This window comes from Echinops telfairi, unplaced genomic scaffold (genome assembly GCF_000313985.2).
Source record: "Echinops telfairi isolate 266 unplaced genomic scaffold, ASM31398v2 ScPeMD7_32;HRSCAF=126, whole genome shotgun sequence".
NCBI classification, from domain to species: domain Eukaryota; kingdom Metazoa; phylum Chordata; class Mammalia; order Afrosoricida; family Tenrecidae; genus Echinops; species Echinops telfairi.
In genome coordinates this window covers 796,790-804,997 of record NW_022103929.1, presented here as the reverse complement: position 1 = coordinate 804,997, position 8,208 = coordinate 796,790, and the positions used below count along the sequence as shown (strand labels likewise).

The following is an 8,208-nucleotide window of genomic DNA, read 5'->3' as shown; positions in this document are numbered from 1 at the left end:
GTGTGCCTCCTCGGGCGCCCCGCCTGCGGGGGTCGGGCAGCCAGCCCCTGTTTACACGCGCAGCTTGAGGGGAGCGAGCGGCAAGGTTCGGGGCGCTCCGGCCCCTGTGCAGTGGACGCGGGTGCGGGCCAGGGTGGGCTCCAGACCAGAAACCGGGGGGCTCTTGCCCTAGCCTAATCCCGTTTCCCCACTCGGGATCAGCTCTCGCTGGGCCTTAATGTCCTCATCTGTGAAGTGGGAAGGGTGACGGTATTTCCAGAAGGGTGGTCGTGGGGATGAGCCCCAGTGGTGTTGGCAACGTGCGCCAGTGGCTTCAAGGACTGCTCCGCATGCCGCCAACCCAGGGTCCACCCCGCTGGGCCAGGAGCCTCTGGGTGCTCGTTGGGGACAGGAAGGGACACTCTGGGAGCCTCAAGGGTCTGGGGAGGAAAGGAAGCCACCCGGGAACGGGGCACGGTGGGAGAATAGAGCCTGGGCTCTGTGCGCCCGCCCGGGCTGGCCACCAGGACAGGGAGCAAGCACCGTGCAGCCTCGTGGCCAACTGGTCTCTGGGCGCGACCCGCCAAGCAGTTGGTCCGTGTTTTCTTTTTGTTATTGTTTTTTGTTTGTTTGTTTTAAATTTAGTAATAGAGACCCCACAGCGGAAAGGGTCCGCTTACCAGCTCCTCCGACTCCCTCGGGCACCCGGGAGCGGTGAGACCAAGAAGCTGCTCTCCCCATGCCCCGAGAAATCCTGCAATGCTGCTGCCCCCGCTGCGACGCCGACGCCGACGCAGCCGACCGACCCCAGGGCCAGGCAGGAAGGCTCGGTCCCCAGCTCAGCCGCGCCAGCACTCGGGCCCGGCCCCGGCCCTGCTCCCGGCTCGCGAGGCCGCTGGCTCCTGCGGGAGCTGGAACTGTGCTCCGCAGGGCTGAGGCTCGGGGTCGGCGCAGATCAGCCTCCGTCTCGCATACCCGCGAAAAACAAGCGGAACCGGCTGCGGGCGGGCCTGAGGTTGCAAGCTCCGCCAGGGCCCTGCCCGGCGCTGAGCCTCAGTTTCTCCTTCTATACAGTGGAAAAGGCAGGTTTCTGCGGTTTCCATGCGAGTCCTTAGGCATGGATCTTGGTGAGGGGAGAGAGAGGAGGAGGGAGTTGGTAGCAGGCCCCCACCCCTATCGACAGCGCCTAAGAAATGAAATCATTTGTCAGAGGAGGTTGGGGGGTGGACTACTTTTGTTCTGGAATAGACCCCCAGAGGGGAAGTTCCAGCTCTGCAGGGAGGGAAGGGGGCCCCCAGCTCAGCAGGCTTCCCTAAGGTCCAACCCAGCTAGGGACTCTTGCCTCAGAAGATTCAGGCAGTGTGAACCCAAGCCTGAGCTGACTTCTGAGAAAGTCCTTTCTGACTCCCTCTACCTCAACCCCTCAGCAGATCTCTTATCACAAGCCCTCCGGTTAACCCTCATGGCGCCATTTGTGCACCCTCTCCCACCACCCCAAGATTTCAGCCCAAAAGGAGGGCAAAGACAGCCTTCCACCACCACCCCAAGGAAGCAGACCCCAGCCCCACTTCTCCCCACAGATACCTGGGCTGGCCACAGATAGATGAACATTGCCCAGCGCCAGGGGCACACACAGGGAGACCCCCCCCCCAAGATCCATGGACACACCCACTGGACTCAGCCTAACACATCCCCATGGACACGCACAGACAGTGGAAACCCACAGACCCCTGTCAGGCCTGTCCCCACAGGCCTAGCTCCTCCCATGAACTGCTTCAGGAAGAAGAGAGGTAACATGGTGGGAGGGCACGACTGGGGCAACCCGTGGTCCTTCTGTGCCCAGGGCAGCAGGCACCAGTCACTCGGCAGGGCCGGCAGTGGCTGGCCCAGGCCACAGGGAGGCACTGAGGAGAGAGGCTGGCCTTTAGAGGCCTGGGCCTGGGCCCTAACTTACGGAGCGGAAGGCGAGCTAGTCCGCCAGATGAGGGTGGACAGTGGGCACCGGGGGTCCGAAAGGAGGCTCCGGAGGCCCGGGTGGAGCAGTGGCAATCGTGGGCACGCAGGAACTCCTCACCACAGAGGGCAGCGGGCGGGCAGCAGACTGGCCCTGTCTGTTCGTCCTCCTCCTCCTCCCCGCCCTGGGGGTGGGGGGGGGCCACCGGAGGCCCAATTGGTCTCTGCCCCCACGTGACTCCGCAGGCCACTCTCCTTCTTTGTTGGTGTTTCTCTTCATTTAGGTCTATTTTTTTTCTTCTAAAAGGGAAAAAAAAATTCCCCTATCTATCTGGGGGCCGCGATGGGGACGGAGGCCAAGGCACTTTGGAGGCCTTGGTCGGCTGGCTATTGCAGTGGGAGCCCAGAGGCAGGGACCCCACGGAGGCGGGGAGGCAGCCCGCTTGTTAGCAACTGGGTGGGAGTGGGGCTTGATTTACGGGGCTGCTCCCCCACCCGGCCCTGCAGCCTGGCCTCTCTCCCCGGGAATGGCTACCTCCTTGGGGCCTGGCCCAGCATGGTCCGGTCTGGTCCAGCCATAGGAGTGGAATCAGGCCAAGCTGGCACAGAGGCAGGGGCCCGGACAACTTGACCGAGGACCCTGCTACTTTGGCCCCCAAAGGGGAAGGAAGGAAGGAAGAGGGGGACCATGGGAAGGCAAGCAGGTGAGCTGACAGGACACCTCCAGTGCCCACTCCAGGTTGGCTTTCTGAAGGCCTTCATCAATCCTGGCCGATGCTCCGGGTGGAGAGCGGGGGAAACTGAGGCAAGGCTGAAATAGCTCCCAGGGTTAGGTAGGCATCCAAGGCAGAATAGCAGGGCAAAGGCAACATTTTTTCACTTCCATTGAGTTGATTCTAACTCATAGCCATACTCTAGGACAGGGTAGAATTGCCCCAGTGAGTTTCCGAGACTGTCACTCTTCACCGAAGTTGAACGCCTCATCTTTCTCTCAAGGGCAAAGGGAAGGGGGTTTTAGTTGGAGATCCAAGTTTTCTGCAGTGGCCAGGGATGGCTCCCTCTCTTTCTAGAGTCTAGAAATCTAGACCCACACAGGTCCTGAGCTATCCTGCTCCACAGGGCGCAGGTCAGTCTGCCTTGTCCTCCTCCCAGGTAGGCTGTGATCCTCTGTGTGTCCCTCCGTCCACCTGACGTATGCTGAGAGCACAGCAGGTGCCGCACACTGTTCGGGGCACTAGGGAGAATGCAGTGAAGAGAATGGAAGGACGCTCTGCCCTCAGAGGAGACCCATTCCACCCATCTGGCTGTGGGGTGAGAAGGGACACAGAGGGCTGGGAGAGATCCGTGTGGAAAACGCGCCTCCTGCAGCAGGAACCCCTTCAGTTGAGGAAATGGGCTGGTCACAAAGATGACCTCCCTTAGCTGGCTTCGCATGAGAGGCCTTTATTTGAAACCTAGTTTGTCTTTTTCTCATTGTGCTGCTTAAAAAAAAAGTTGGTTTAAAAAAAATCATTTGATTGGAGGCTTGTAAAACTCTTATCACAATCCACCCATCCATCCATTGTGTCAAGCACATTTGTACATATGTTGCCATTATCATTTTCAAAACATTTTCTTTCTACTTGAGCTCTTGGTATTAGCTCATCATTTTGTCCCCTCCCTCCCCGGGCCCCCCACTACCCCCACCACCCCCAACACCCGAAATTTTTTTACTGTGGAAATAGATACAAGGCATTTATTTTGCTGGGAGTCATAATCAATGGACTCTCGTGATCAAGTATATTCTACTTGTATTTGATACAATCAGATATGTTGTACAATATAACAGACAACGTATTGCCAAACAAAGTGACAGTGACCTCATAATGATCCCTGTCATCTATAGAAATTCTTACACATCTCTTGCATATGACTGAACCTAATGAGACAGAAGCCCCTCGTTTACATGGACGATTTTGTTTCTGGATTACAACCACTCATCTTCCAGATTTAAGAAAGAAGAATTCCCCCTGCAGATTCCCCATATCAATATGTCCCACGGGGACAGCATCATCAACACATACCATCACTCTTTGTACTCTTTGCTGGGAGATTTTGAAAAATGGTGCTCCTTCCCTTGCCTTCTTAAACAGGACCTCTCAACACTACAATGTCATGGACTGGGCCGGCTGGCTTGGTCACAGTCTCTCGGTGAGTCCTCAGCCCTAAGAAAGAGTCCTGCTAGAGGACTAATGGCAGACACTCGGTTAAAGCTGCCCTGCCACTTCCTAACAGTGTGACCTGGGACCTCTCCCTTCAAATCTCTGGGCCTCAGAGGCGCTGAAACATTAGGCTACAAAGAGACAGTACAGGCAACAGACTCATAGTATATGCTCAATAAGTGTTAATGAAACAGGAACAAATCACCGAAGGGCAGGTCTGTCATTAGGGGCCTTTTCTGTGGTGTTGATTCTGAGGTTGCAACGTTATCATAAACCCTTCTGTGATAGAGTGACTTACGCCAGCCTGGGGAACTCTCAAGAGAGGCCTTTGAGGTGATAGGTCTCTGGGCCTACAGCAACCTACACAGAGCAAGCACCAGCAAATGCTTGTTGAAGACCTGCTGCCCTGCACGGAAGGCTCCAGCTGCTGCTTGTGGGCATACAGGTCTGTAAGCTGTCCCTCCACTGGCCTGTCCTTTATTCTATAGGCAGTCAGCTGTTAAATCCTGCCACTGTGCTCACCCTCCACCCAAATTTCTGATCCACCCTACATGTGTTTACTGAATCACTCCCTGCTCTCTGCTGCCCTCCCCGTGGGCACCAGAGGAGCCAGAGTTGGCAGACTGACAGGGATAGCAAGCATCTCCCATGTGTCCAGCCCCAATCTCGCCACTCCTCCTGCTCCCCCCCTCCCCAGAGATCAGCATCACAGGGATGAGGTATCCCAATGTGATGGGCGCAGGGGGTCAAGTCCAGGTTCGCCTTCTCCACTCTTCTCCTGGTTGGCCAATTTGTCCCTTCCTTCAGGCACCAGCCCAAGTGGTCCTGGACCAGAAGAACCCCCCCTCCTCGAGGATGTGCAAGACAAGGCTGCAGTCCTGCCTCGCTCTGCCCTCAGGCAAACAAAGCCCAGAGTCTCTCCTAAGTGGGGACTTTCCCAAAGTGCCAAACCTGTTTTCTGGAGATGCCACAAGAAATCAAAGGCCCGGGAAATGGGAAATGCAAAGGCGAAGAGAGAGACATCACCCTGAGGTAGGGGTGGAGTGTGCTACAAAAAGGGCAAGGCAGCCAGACAGAGAGGCAGGCCACAGAAAGGATGAGGCTGGAGAGGAGGAGAGAGAGAAGGGAGATGCATTGAAGGCGAAATGGAGCCGATGGCAAGAGCGAGAGAGAAGGAAGGACTGAGGCAGAAAGTGAGACAGAAAGGACAGGGGCCCACGCATGAATTGGAGGCAGAGGGATGTGGAGACCCCGAGCAGGGCAGCAGAGGGGGTGGGTCTGCTGGCAGCCACAGAGGCCGTTTCCGTTGCACCCCTTATCAGCCTGCTGCCAGATGTTCAGATCCGATGCCAATGTCAGAGACGTCCATAGTGCTGGGTCAAGGCCGTGGCCACGGAGCCTCAGCTGCAGTGTGGGGAGGGGGACTGACTGGGGCCTGCATAGACCTGCTCGCTCTCCCCCCTCTGCCCCTGACCGGACCACATGGTGGGTCGGTTGGGAGAGGCCAGGTGCTTCTGGGGCCGACTTCTTTAGACGGAGAGCAGAGATGTGGGGAGTTCCTGCCAACACGTGGACATTTTCGTCTTTGCACGCCCCCACATGTGAGGAAGCATGTAAACACAAACACACTGATGCATAGGAACGTGCAAAGCCACATTGCATGCACAGGGACAGCTCATAGTCCTGTGCCTGTTGGCTTCTGCCCCCACACAGCCTGCTGAAGGCCCTGCACTACACCAGTGAGTGGTCCCCTGGCCCCTCAGCCGAGCAAGAGCTGGAGATACCAGGCGAGAGCCCGAGTCTCCAGGTCCCAGGCTGTGTCACCTAGGACCAGGAAGCTCAAACTCGGCAGCTCTCAAGGTTCACGGCTGGGTGGAGGGACCTGGACCCCCAGTCTATGAGGGTATCCTGATGGAAAACCTCAGCCAGCGCTGTGGGAGCTGAGGGGCTGCAGGGCTTGGCTGCAGCCTTGGGACAGCCTCTCCACCAGCTCCTGGAACGTGCTGCACAGCTGGGGCCCCCTTCCTGGGCTAGCTTATCACATAGTGCATACTCTTGGCCCTCAAGGGGTGACCCAGCCTTGCTCCCCACATTCCTCTCCAGTCTTGCAGCCGGTGGGCCTGTGCTTAGAGGGTGGGCAGGAGCTACTACCACACAGAGCCACCACCTGCCTCTTGGCTTCAGCCTTCTGCAGCCACCTGGGGGGGCGAGGGGGGGGACGCCTCCACACCTCCCTCTAGGGGTGTTTCTATCAAGAATGAAGCTGGTTTTGCCTCAGGCTTCCTTTCGGGATGTCCGGATTTGTTTTAGTCTGTCGCTCAGGTCTCTCTCTGTCTGGGGTCCGTGAGTGAGACTAAGTATGAGGGGGGCTTCAAACAGTTCAAGGAGAAAATGAAATTCCTCCCCAAATGCTCTGAAGTCCCCTCAGAACAGCTACCTCTGCTCTTCTTTCTGACTCCCCCTGGTCAAGCTCAATGGGAACGCATGAGAAAATCAGGGCCCAGGGAAGTGGCAGCCTGGATTTGTCAGGAATGAACTAGGGCAGCCCCCCTCACCGCCCCCTGCACTGAGTGGGTTCATAAAACAGACTTCGATCAGGCCCTGGAGCTGGGGTCCTGGTGAGATAGATGACTTGGGGTGGGGTGGGGGTGTGTGTGTAGAGAGGAAGTTGGGGCTGGAGGTCTCCCAGCTGGAGGGCCTTCTTCCTGTTTGTAGGGAAGTGACTGCCTCAGAAAGTGACTCAAGGGAGAGGAGGGAGGCCATGGTGACTTCCAGGAAGCTGGCCAAAGGCCCGAGGCCACCCTCCTGGTACCCACTTGGGGCCCTCCGGCCCTGGCTTAAAATAGTGCAGTTCCTCCACATCCCAGATGTCAGAGAACGAACTGCTGGCTGCAGCTTTTGTGGAAGCACTACTACTCCCCCCACCCCCACCCCCGCCTTGCAGCCTGGTGAGGAAGAGATTAATTAATCCAACCCTTGCCCAGAATGAGTCCAACAATATGGGTGTGTTTGGGCAGGGAGGGGGATGGTTGCCGAGAACACATGGGTTCCCGAACCCAGAAGCCTTAGATTTAAATCTCTGCTTGAAGGCAAGACAGGTTACAAGATTTCAGGGCTGGTCCAGGTTGTTTCTCCGAGCCTTGCTTTCTATTATGGAAAATGGAGCAAGTCTGGCATTCAACCTTCCGGAACCCTGCCAGGTATAAAGTGCACCTTCAAAAAATGGGAATTTCCCTCACCATTTTTCTTCTTCTGGATTATGCCACAAACTCTTCACCCTGAGGAAGAGCATTCTGGGAGCTTGCCGCAGTACATATACTGCTCCTAGGACTAGGTGTTAAGTGGGAGCTTGTGGGGAGGGCAAGGATGGGGCTGTGGTCTCCATGGTGAGACTTGTTGCCAAGGGAACAAGACTCCTAGAGTCCTGGGTCTGGCAGCTGGGCACTTTTGCCACAAGATTCCAGGGAGCCTTTTGATGACTGTGGACTTACAACCCCGACGGGCAGCCAGGCCACGGGCAGAGCAGCAGCTCCTGACTGCTGGGTTTCTGTTCTTCAGGGTCTGAGGCTTCTCATCTAGCTTCCATTTCTGGATCATCTTCATTGAGCCCCCTCTAGAGGCTTACCTTGGCCAATCTTCCATAAACTCCAGGCACAGGCACTGGCACCTCCACTGGTTTGACAGGGAAGTGGGCTCCGAGTCAAGGTCATGGCACAAGTAATGAGGGGAAAAGCTGGGATTCGAACTCAGGTAGCGAGACCCTTGGATGGATGGGTTCACGCAAGCTGCTTGAAGGAAGTGACCCCTGAGAGAGGGCTTCCTGCCACCACAGTCAGCCTCCAGTGTCGTGGCTTCTTTGGAGAGGATCCCTCACGAGGGCTGGTTTGCGTAAGGACAAGGATCTCAGCACAGATGCTGCCAGAGAACGGGCCCTCATCCAGTGCTGGCTTATAATAATCTTTGAGGTCACAATAGTTATGTAACCTTAGGCAAGTAAGTTACTAACATTTCTTATCTCTTGAACACACATAAAACGCTTAGCCCAGTGCTTGTGCCTGGCGCTATGTTAGCCAAT

General features: G+C 56.5%; 1 protein-coding gene across 2 annotated transcripts in view; it reads right to left on the bottom strand.

Annotated features, from left to right (window-relative positions):
* NR5A1 (nuclear receptor subfamily 5 group A member 1) overlaps nucleotides 1–2,105 on the bottom strand; it is a 25,527-nt gene extending 23,422 nt beyond the window's left edge. The window contains exon 1 of one of the 2 annotated variants that reach the window (XM_045290209.1): nucleotides 2,054–2,105. The gene's annotated coding sequence lies outside the window, so the exon portion shown is untranslated. Of the gene's footprint in view, nucleotides 1–1,933; nucleotides 2,034–2,053 lie in introns of those variants that run through there. The other variant, XM_004716461.2, reaches the window with a different exon arrangement.
* Between the last annotated feature and the right edge of the window lie 6,103 nt (nucleotides 2,106–8,208).